The sequence below is a fragment of the Arachis hypogaea genome, chromosome 4 (assembly GCF_003086295.3).
Source record: "Arachis hypogaea cultivar Tifrunner chromosome 4, arahy.Tifrunner.gnm2.J5K5, whole genome shotgun sequence".
Classification (NCBI taxonomy): Eukaryota; Viridiplantae; Streptophyta; class Magnoliopsida; order Fabales; family Fabaceae; genus Arachis; species Arachis hypogaea.
Genome location: NC_092039.1, coordinates 102229269 through 102241334, shown reverse-complemented (window position 1 = coordinate 102241334; position 12066 = coordinate 102229269).

The following is a 12066-nucleotide window of genomic DNA, read 5'->3' as shown; positions in this document are numbered from 1 at the left end:
AGCTAGAACTGATGGCGGCATTCAAGAGAATCTGGAAGGTCTAAACCTTGTCTGTGGTATTCTGAGTAGGATTCAATGATTGAATGACTGTGACGAGCTTCAAACTCCTGAAGGCGGGGCGTTAGTGACAGACGCAAAAGAATCACTGGATTCTATTCCGGCCTGATTGAGAACCGACAGATGGATAGCCGTGCCGTGACAGGGTGAGTTGAACATTTCCACTGAGAGGATGGGAGGTAGCCACTGACAACAGTGAAACCCTTGTATACAGCTTGCCATGGAAGGAGCCTTGCGTGCTTGAAGAAGAAGACAGTAGGAAAGCAGAGGTTCAGAAGATGGAGCATCTCCAAAACCTCAACCTATTCTCCATTACTGCAAAACAAGTACTTATTTCATGTTCTTTTACTTTTCACAATTAATCCTGATAATTTCTGATATCCTGACTAAGATTTACAAGATAACCATAGCTTGCTTCAAGCCGACAATCTCCGTGGGATCGACCCTTACTCACGTAAGGTATTACTTGGACAACCCAGTGTACTTGCTGGTTAGTTGTGCGGAGTTGCAAAAGTGTGATTGCAATTTCGTGCACCAGCTGTACTTACGTCGACCACGATGTAATCTATGCTGAGTGTCCTTGACCGATTTCCTTTTCCAAAGGTGGTGTGCAAGGAGATATATCCAAGTGGTTGGATTGGAGTGTCTCCTAGCCCAAATAGGCTATTCGGATATGCTTTGAGCTCTTTTTCATCTAGGCCGAGTTTGTCGAAGGCCGTTTTGAACAGAATGTCCGCCGAGCTTCCCTGGTCTATCAACGTGCGGTGGAGATTAGCGTTGGCTAGTATGATAGTGATGACCATGGGGTCGTCGTGTCTTGAGATTATGCCAGCTGTGTCTTCTTTAGTGAAGGTGATAGTGGGGAGTTCGGGTGTTCCTTCTCCTCCTTCAACGTGATATATCTCTTTCAGGTGTCTTTTGCGAGATGATTTAGAGACTTCTCCTCCTGCAAATCCTCCATGTATCATGTGGACATGTCTCTCCGGGGTACGAGGTGGTCGTTCATTTCGTCCGACCTCTTCGTCCCTTCTTCTTTTTCTTGGCTCATCTACTTTGTTAGCCAAGTACCGATCTAGCCTCCCCTCTCTTACCAATTTTTCTATGATGTTCTTTAAGTCGAAGCACTCGTTGGTGGGATGTCCATAGATTCGATGGTATTCATAGTATTCTGTTCGGTTTCCTCCTCCTTTCTTGCTTTTGAGTGGGCGAGGTGGGGGTATCTTTTCAGTGTGGCATACTTCTCGATAGACATCCACAAGAGACACCCGAAGAGGGGTCTAATTGTGGTATTTTTTAATCTTCTCCCCGTGCTGATCTTCTTTTTTCTTGGACTCTTTGTCTTTATAGAAGAATCTGGATTTTGAGGTCTCACCTTGTCGGGAGTTTTTCTCCATGTTGATGTACTTTTCTGCTCGTTCTTGGACTTCATTTAGAGATGTGGGATGTTTTTTTTGATATTGAGTGACTAAAGGGTCCCTCTTGTAGATCATTGATGAGGCCCATAATGGCTGCTTCTGTAGGAAGATACATTCTGCTTCGAAAATTACTAAGATAATGGCCAGGGTCTGTTGTGCCATCGTATAGAGTCATGTCGAGAGGTTTGAAATCTTTTGGGATTTTGGCCTTCATGATCTCTTTGGTGAATGGGTCTTGGTCTTTGCGGGAGCTATCTTCGTGGCTGGATCTGGTTATTTTAGTTTTAAGGTCAGCTTCGATCTTTAGGAGCTTGTCCTCTAGTTTGCGACGTCACCTAGCTTCTCTTCGCAAATCTCTTTCGGCTTCCCGTTGATATTCAACCTCTTTTTCGAGTTGTTTCAGGCGATCCTGAAGTGCTTCCATGGCTCCCGTGCTTGGGGAGTTCTTGTCTTTGTTAGGTTGAGAAGTATCATCTAGTGTAACCTCCATGTTCTTGTGTGGTGTTCGGTTTTCCAAATCAGAGTTATGATCGTTGTCCTGGTTGTCCGCCATGGTGATGGGATGACTTCCAGGTTCCCCGGCAACGGTGCCAATGTTCCGAGAGTTACCTGAAACTGTAGGTCGATCTTCGGACGAGATCTTCTGTGTTGATCGGAGATGACGTGTCTGGCTGGTGCGTGGTGGCCGGAGCTGTCGTGTCCGACTTGTTGGACCGACAATGTTACTGATCCTTCGTCACCGGAGGGTGGTGGTACCTGCAAGGGACTCCGATGCCTAAGTTAGCAAGGGTATTAAGTAGGTTTTTAGCAGAATCAGAGTATGAGTTATACCTGGGTGCTCCAGTGTATTTATAATGTGGTAGAGTGATCTTTCTGGAGATAAGATAGTTATCTTATCTTTATCTTTGGGTAGAGTTATCTTATCTTCAAGGGAACCGTCTCTCTATAGGCTTGGACTGCCTTAGGATTTGGGTTGTGTTCCTCTGTTTGGGCCCTTTTTTGGGCTTTCCTGGTGATTTGGCCAAACTCTTTGAGAAGAGGTCGGGTAGTTTTGTCCTGAAGAGGTCGGTTGACTTGTCGCCAAACAACCCGGGTCAGACAGCTCAACCCAGGGTATGAACACCTGCACCATAGGAAACATAACTATTGAGAAGTCATTCTGTGACCTTGGTGCAAGCATAAACTTGATGCCTTTGTCTCTCATGAGGAAACTTCAAATTCTTGAGCTGAAATCCACTCGAATAGCTCTCCAAATGGCTGACAAATCCATTAAGCAAGCACTAGGAGTTGTGGAGAATATGCTAATAAAAGTCGGAAAATTTTTTCTCCCTGCTGACTTTGTTATCTTAGATATGGAAGAATACCCCAACACCCCCATCATCCTGGGGAGGCCTTTTCTAGCTACGGGCAGAGCATTGATAGATGTTGAAAAAGGGAAATTGTTGCTAAGAGTGCATGATGAGCACCTAGCATTTCATGTCTTCAAGACCCTACATGAGCCCACTCAAGAAGAATAATGCAAGAAGGATAAGTCCAGAGATTATAGCTTAAAGGAGACATTTAATGAGATTACTCTAAGGCTTCTAAACCCATTCTTAAAAGAAGTAGAAATGGTGCAACAGACCAAAGAAGTCAAGGAGGAACTAGATCCAAAATCTCCAGCTGAGATCTCCAACAAGAAGCCCCCTGATAAAGAACCACCAAGGCATGAATCATCTTCTGAGAAAGAAAAGAAGAAGAAGCCAAGAGGATAGAGAAACAAGAAGATCCCCACTGAAGGCTTCTCACCAGGGGATAAAGTGATGTTAAACACCCAACCATGAAGGTGTCTCCACAATTGTCTGAGTACTACACTGTGAATCGAATCCTTTCACTTGAACACCTAGAGATCATCAAAGAGGAAAACAGAAGGAAGTTCACAGTAAGAGGAGAAAAGCTATGGCACTAAGATTTTCGGCCTCCGTGATTAAAGGACAAGATGTCAAGCTAATGACACTAAACGAGCGCTTGTTAGGAGGCAACCCAACCAAAGGTAGTTTTCTTTTCATTTACTATTTTAATAAGAAAGTTTAGTAGATTTCTCTGCATTGAAAGGAGCTAAGTTTGGTGTTGCACACCAAAGAAATTTAAGGGTGAATAAAGGAAGCTAAGTTTGATGTTCCACCAAGAATCTCATTAAAAACACACTTCAACCCTCTGCATAAAATGGTCACTGGCTCCAAACAATCAGGGAAACTATTTAACCACTGATTGTTTTCTAGTTATAGTTTGTTTTCTTTAAGAGCACAAGGTTTGCATAACAGACAGTGGCAAGGAACTAAGTTTGGTGTTCACACACTAAAGTAAGTTCAAAACCTACAAACATTCATGCATGATAACTATTTTTCAAGTGCTTGGAGGACAAGCAACTTCCACTATCAGTGTAGAAAATTATTCAACCTTTTGGAAGGACTGTACATCATAAGAAAGAAAAGCACAAAAGCTAAGAAGAAAGATGAAAGACTAAGCAAGAAGAGACCAAAAGGTTGTATTATTACTCAACTGTTTGAATCTGCTATGCTTTAGTTGGAAGTTTAATTGTTCTGCTTTCTGATGAGTTTACCCTTATTTGCACCCTGCTAGTTTACTGTCTTGTTATTATTCAATTAAGTAATCTAGCTATAAGTGTCTGTCTTATTTTCATCCATCTTGAATGTATGTCTTGTACCCTGGCATGAATAAGAGAAAATGATTGAAACAGAAAGTAATTGTCCAATGTGGTAGGAATAATAATCAAGTTCAGTGGTGGTAATTGCTTAATTAGATGATAAGCTCAATAATAAAAGCTGCAGGTTAGAATGTCTCTTGTAGTGTAAACTTAGTTGCTGTTGAAAAGCCTTCAATCAATAAGTATCCCTGGAAAAAGAGAAGAAGTAAGAAGGAAAGAAAAGAAAAGCCAAGAATTGGCAACAAAAATAAAAGAAACAAATAAGGCTAGACACCAATAGCTTGGACCTTAGGACATATGCCTGTGGTGCTTTTTGTACTAGGATCTGCTTGGACAATTAGGTTCTGTGGAGTATTTTAAAACTTGGTAACTTGGATTAGCTAATCCGGGATTACCAACTGAAAGTCTATTATCAAGAGCAACCTAGTTACAAAGCATTTAGTAACCCAAAGAGGTGCTGGGCATCAATGTTCCTAAGAAGAATTGTGAGCCAAGTGTCTGTAGTGAAGAGGTGTTGAGAAAAAATTGAGCCAAAAGGCTGCTGCAACACTTGACACTGAGCTAACATTAAGAAATAAGCTTCCGAAGCAAAAGAAAGAAGGAAAAATCTAACAGGGATCAATAAAAGAATAAGGCATTATAGCAGCAACTCTAGTTAACTATCAAAGAGACATTTCACATTTGGAAGCTGATAATAATTGAGTTACATTCTGTCTGCATAAAACCCCATGAACCAAATTCAATTATCTACTAAATAAGGACATGTATGCTTTTCTATTTTGTTTCATTTCTTCTCATGTTTTAGTGCTTGCTTAGGGACAAGCTAGATTTAAGTTTGGTGTTGTGATGACAAGTCATCTTATGCTAGTTTTACAAGCATTTTCCATTTGTTTCATTAGGTTTTATGCACTTTCTTGCACAATGAGTAAGTGATTGGAGTGGAATTTCATGATTATTTGGAATCAATCAAACATCATTTATTTTACACAAAATCATTAGGTTTATGCTAGAATTAATTGATTTTATGAATGGTGCAAGGACCTTGTGATTTTGGTGAGACTTTGATTTCTTGTTTGATTGCTTGCAAGTGAAGAAATGAAGGAAAAAGGGAAGCAATCAGGGAAGCGTTACGTTCAAATAGAGAACGCCACGCTTAGGAATACAAACAGCTAGCGTTCACTTTGGAAGTGAGCGCCACGTTCACTTTCTTAACTTTTTCGTGAATTTCAGATTTGAGCAAAGGACTTGTGCTGTTGGTGCACGAAATTGTGATCATTAATGGCGCCATCAACATGGTACGCTCAATTGCAATCTCAACTCTTTATCACAACTTCGCATAACTAACCAGCAAGTGCACTAGGTCGTCCAAGTAATAAACCTTACGCGAGTAAGGGTCGATCCCACAGAGATTATTGGTATGAAGCAAGCTATGGTAATCTTGTAACTCTCAGTCAGGCGGATTCAAATGGTTATGGAGGATTAATAATTAAAAGATAAATAAAACATAAAATAAAGATAGAGATACTTATGTAATTCATTGGTGAGAATTTCAGATAAGCGTATGGAGATGCTTTGTCCCTTTCGTCTCTCTGCTTTCCAATTGTCTTCATCCAATCATTCTTACTCCTTTCCATGGAAAGCTGTATGTTGGGCATCACCGTTGTCAATGGCTACAGTTCCGTCCTCTCAGTGAAAATGTTCAACGCGCTCTGTCACAGCACGGCTATTCAGCTGTCGGTTCTCGATCATGTCGGAATAGAATCCAGTGATTCTTTTGCATCTGTCACTAACGCCCCACAATTGCAAGTTTGAAGCTCGTCACAGTCATTCAATCCTTGAATCCTACTCAGAATACCACAGACAAGGTTTAGACCTTCCGGATTCTCTTGAATGCCGCCATCAATTCTAGCTTATACCACGATGATTCCGATTAAGAAATCCAAGAGATAAACATTCAAGCCTTGTTTGCTTGTAGAACGGAAGTGGTTGTCAGGCACGCGTTCATAAGTGAGAATGATGATGAGCGTCATATAATCATTACATTCATCATGTTCTTGGGTGTGAATGAATATCTTAGAACAAGAATAAGCTAAATTGAATAGAAGAACAATAGTAATTGCATTAATACTCGAGGTACAGCAGAGCTCCACACCTTAATCTATGGTGTGTAGAAACTCCACCGTTGAAAATACATAAGAACAAGGTCTAGGCATGGCCGAGAGGCCAGCCCCCATAATCTAAGAACTAGACGTCCAAAGATGATCTAGATATCTAAAGTGATCAAAAGATGTATAATACAATAGCAAAAGGTCCTATTTGTAGAGAACTAGTAGCTTAGGGTTTACAAAGATGAGTAAATGACATAAAAATCCACTTCCGAGCCCACTTGGTGTGTGCTTGGGCTGAGCATTGAAACTTTTTCGTGTAGAGACTTTTCTTGGAGTTAAACACCAGCTTTTGTGCCAGTTTGGGCGTTTAACTCCCATTCTTGTGCCAGTTCCGGCGTTTTACGCCAGAATTCTTGAGCTGCCTTGGAATGCCTGTTTGGGCCATCAAATCTCGAGAAACGTTTGGACTATTATACATTGCTGGAAAGCCCAGGATGTCTAATTTCTAACGCAATTGAGAGCACACCAATTGAGTTTCTGTACTTCCAGAAAATTCACTTTGAATGCAAGGAGGTCAGAATCCAACAGCATCTGCAGTCCTTTTCAGCCTCTGAATCAGATTTTTGTTCAAGTCCCTCAATTTCAGCCAGAAAATACCTGAAATCACAAAAAAACACACAAACTCATAGTAAAGTCCAGAAAAGTGAATTTTAACTAAAAACTAATAAAAATATATTAAAAACTAACTAAAACATACTAAAGACATACTAAAAACAACGCCAAAAAGCGTATAAATTATCCGCTCATCACAACACCAAACTTAAATTGTTGCTTGTCCCCAAGCAAATGAAGATTAAATAAGATAAAAAGAAGAGAATATGCAATGAATTCCAAAAACATCTATGAAGATCAGTATTCATTAGATGAGCGGGGCTTTTAGCTTTTTGCCTCTGAACAGTTTTGGCATCTCACTTTATCCTTTGAAATTCAGAATGATTGGCTTCTATAGGAACTCAGAATCCAGATAGTGTTATTGATTCTCCTAGTTAAGTATGTTGATTCTTGAACACAGCTACTTTATGAGTCTTGGCCGTGGCCCAAAGCACTCTGTCTTCCAGTATTACTACCGGATACATACATGCTACAGACACATAATTGGGTGAACCTTTTCAGATTGTGATTCAGCTTTGCTAGAGTCCCCAATTAGAGGTGTCCAGGGTTCTTAAGCACACTCTTTTTGCCTTGGATCACGACTTTATTATTATTATTATTATTATTCTTTTTCTTTTTCCTCTTTCTTTTTTTTCGCACATAATCTGCTTTTTTTTTGAATTCACTGCTTTTTCTTGCTTCAGGAATCATTTTTATGATTTTTTAGATCCTCAGTAACATGTCTCCATTTTCATCATTCTTTCAAGAGCCAACATTCATGAACAACAAATTCAAAAGACATATGCACTGTTCAAGCATACATTCAGAAGTCAAAGTATTGCCACCACATCAAAATAATTAATCTGTTATAAAATTTAAAATTCATGCAATTCTTCTCTTTTCCAATTAAGAACATTTTTCATTTAAGAAAGGTGATGGATTCATAGGACATTCATAACTTTAAGGCATAGATACTAAGACACTAAGGATCACAAGACACAAACACAGATGATGAACATAAGCATAAAAATTCGAAAAACAGGAAAATAAAGAACAAGGAAGTTAAATAACGGGTCCACCTTAGTGATGGCGGCTTGTTCTTCCTCTTGAAGATCTTATGGAGTGCTTGAGCTCCTCAATGTCTCTTCCTTGTCTTTGTTGCTCCTCTCTCATGATTCTTTGATCTTCTCTAATTTCATGGAGGAGAATGGAATGTTCTTGGTGCTCCACCCTTAGTTATCCCATGTTGGAACTCAATTCTCCTAGGGAGGTGTTGATTTGCTCCCAATAGTTTTGTGGAGGAAAGTGCATCCCTTGAGGTATCTCAGGGATTTCATGGTGAGTGGGATCTCTTGTTTGCTCCATCCTCTTCTTAGTGATGGGTTTGTCTTCATCAATGAGGATGTCTCCTTCTATGTCAATTCCAACTGAATAACAGAGGTGACAAATGAGATGAGGGAAAGCTAACCTTGCCAAGGTAGAGGACTTGTCTGCCACCTTATAAAGTTCTTGGGATATAACCTCATGAACTTCTACTTCCTCTCTAATCATGATGCTATGAATCATGATAGCCCGGTCTATAGTAACTTCGGACCGGTTGCTAGTGGGAATGATTGAGCGTTGGATAAACTCCAACCATCCTCTAGCCACGGGCTTGAGGTCATGCCTTCTCAGTTGAACCGGCTTCCCTCTTGAATCTCTCTTCCATTGAGCGCCCTCTTCACAAATGTCTATGAGGACTTGGTCCAACCTTTGATCAAAGTTGACCTTTTAAGTGTAAGGGTGTTCATCTCCATGCATCATGGGCAAGTTGAATGCCAACCTTACATTTTCTGGACTAAAATCCAAGCATTTCCCCCGAACCATTGTAAGCCAATTCTTTGGGTCCGGGTTCACACTTTGATCATGGTTCTTGGTGATCCATGCATTGGCATAGAGCTTTTGAACCATTAAGATTCTGACTTGTTGAATGGGGTTGGTAAGAACTTCCCAACTTCTTCTTCAGATCTCATGTCGGATCTCCGGATAATCACTCTTTTTGAGTTTGAAAGGGACCTCGGGGATCACCTTCTTCATGGCCACAACTTCATAGAAGTGGTCTTGATGCACCCTTGAGATGAATCTCTCCATCTCTCATGACTCGGAGGTGGAAGCTTTTGTCTTCCCTTTCCTCTTTCTAGAGGTTTCTCCAGCCTTAGATGCCATAAATGGTTATGGAAAAACAAAAAGCAATGCTTTTACCACACAAAACTTAGAAGGTTTGCTCGTCCTCGAGCAAAAGAAGAAAGAAGAGAGTAGAAGAAGAAGAAATAGAGGAGATGGATGTGAGTGGTAAGGAGAATAGTGGGATTTGATAGGTGAGGGGTTTTTGGGGAAGAGGTGTTGAGGTGATTGGTGAATGGCCGAAGAAGAGAGAGTGGTGGGGTAGGTGGGGATCCTGTGGGGTCCACAGATCCTGAGGTGTCAAGGAAAATTCATCCCTGCACCAAGTGGCGAGCAAAAATGCTCTTTATGCCAATTCTGGCGTTAAACGCCGGGCTAGTGCCCATTTCTGGCATTTAACGCCAGCTTCTTGCCCTTTCCTGGCGTTTAACGCCAGTCTGGTGCCCTTTTCTGGTGTTAAACGCCCAGAATGGTGCCAGACTGGGCGTTAAATGCCCATTTGCTGCCCTTACTGGCGTTTAAACGCTAGCAAGTTTTCCTTCAGGGTGTGCTGTTTTTCTTTCTGTTTTTCATTCTATTTTTTGATTTTTTTTCAATTGATTTTGTGACTTCCCATGATCATTGATGAGCGGATAATTTGTATACTTTTTGGCATTGTTTTTAGTATGTTTTTGATATGATATAGTTAGGTTTTGGTATATTTTTATTAGTTTTTAGTTAAAATTCATTTTTCTGGACTTTACTATGAGTTTGTGTGTTTTTCTGTGATTTCAGGTATTTTCTGGCTGAAATTGAGGGACCTGAGCAAAAATCTGATTCTGAGACCAAAAAGGACTGCAGATGCTGTTGGATTCTGACCTCCCTGCACTCGAAGTGGATTTTCTGGAGCTACAGAAGCCCTATTGGCGCGCTCTCAACGGCGTTGGAAAGTAGACATCCTGGGCTTTCCAGCAATATATGATAGTCCATACTTTGCCCAAGATTTGATGGCCCAAACCGGCGTTCAAAGTCACCTCAAGAAATCCCAGCGTTAAACGCTGGAACTGGCACCCAAATGGGAGTTAAACGCCCAAACTGGCACCAAAGCTGGCGTTTAACTCCAAGGAGAGTCTCTACACGAAATTTGCTTCATTGCTCAGCCCAAGCACACACCAAGTGGGCCCGGAAAAGGATTTTTATGTCTTTTACTCATTTCTGTACACCTTAGGCTACTAGTTTCATATAAGTAGGACCTTTTATGATTGTATAGATATATCGGGGTAGCTATCTTCATTTTTATGCTATCTTAGATCTTTGGGAGGCTGGCCATTCGGCCATGCCTAGACCTTATGCTTATGTATTTTCAACGGTGGAGTTTCTACACACCATAGATTAAGGTGTGGAGCTCTGCTGTACCTCGAGTATTAATGCAATTACTATTGTTCTTCCATTCAATTCCGCTTGTTCTTTATCTAAGATATCACTTGTTCTTCAACTTGATGGAGGTGATGATTGACGCCCATCACCATTCTCACCCATGAACAAAGTGACTGACAACCACTCTTGTTCTACTAGCATTCGAGGCTCTAGTGAATATCTCTTGGATTCCTGATTGCACGATGCATGGTTGATCGCCTGACAACCGAGTGCTCGCCTGACAAACGAGCCAACCATTCTGTGAGATCAGAGTCTTCGTGGTATAGGCAAGAACTGATGGCGGCACTCAAGAGAATCCGGAAGGTCTAACCTTGTCTGTGGTATTCTGAGTAGGATTCAATGACTGAATGACTGTGACGTGCTTCAAACCTGTAACTTACTGGGCGTTAGTGACAGACGCAAAAGAATCATTGGATTCTATTCCAGTAGGGGAGGGAACCACACCGGTGATTGGCAGCACTGTGACAGAGTGTGTGCATTAGCTTTCACTGCGAGGATGGGAGGTAGCTGCTGACAACAGTGAGACCCTACACGAGTTTGCCATGGAAAGGAGGAAGAAGGATTGGATGAAGACAGTAGGAAAGCAGAGAGACGGAAGGGAAGGCATCTTCATGCGCTTATCTGAAGTTCCTACCAATAAATTACATAAGTATCTCTATCTTTATCTTTATGTTATTTTCGTTCATCACCATTATCATTTGAGTTTGCCTGACTAAGATTTACAAGATGACCATAGCTTGCTTCAATACTAACAATCTCCGTGGGATCGACCCTTACTCACGTAAGGTTTATTACTTGGACGACCCAGTGCACTTGCTGGTTAGTTGTGCGAAGTTGTGTAATGCCATGGTATTGAGCCACCAAGTTCTTGGAGCCATTACCGGGGATTATGAGAGTTGTGAAAAAGTATAGTTCACAATTTCGCGCACCAAGTTTTTGGCGCCGTTGCCGGGGATTGTTCAAGTTTTGAGCAAGCTTTTGGTAACATCAGTGCCAAGATCCGGCAACAACATCAAGTTTTTGGTGTTATTGCCCGGGATTGTTTAGGCTGGACAACTGACGGTTCATCTTGTTGCTTAGATTAGGTATTTTTTTTCAGAGCTCTTAAGAATGAATTCTAGTGTTTCAAGGTGATGTTCTTATCATCACCAAAGCTGATTGATCTTCATCAATTTAGCTCTTGAATGCAATGTCCTGCTGAAGCTTGGCCGGCCATGTCTAATTTCTTTAGACTAAAGCTTTAGACTAACATTGCATGATTCCTGGAATTCTCATTAAGAATTTTGATACCTTTATTTTCTTTTTCTACATAATTTTCGAAAAATCCAAAAAAAAAAATTATAAAATCATAAAATCCAAAAATATTTCTTTTTTTGAGTCTAGAGTCTCATCTTAAGTTTAGTGTCAATTGCATGTTTCTGTTCTTATTGCATTCATGCATGTGTCCTCATTGATCTTCAAGTTGTTCTTGATGATTTCCTTGTTCTGATCTTTGAATTCTATTGACTTGAGTGTTTTGTGTGTCTCATATGCATTTTCGTTTTGTTAG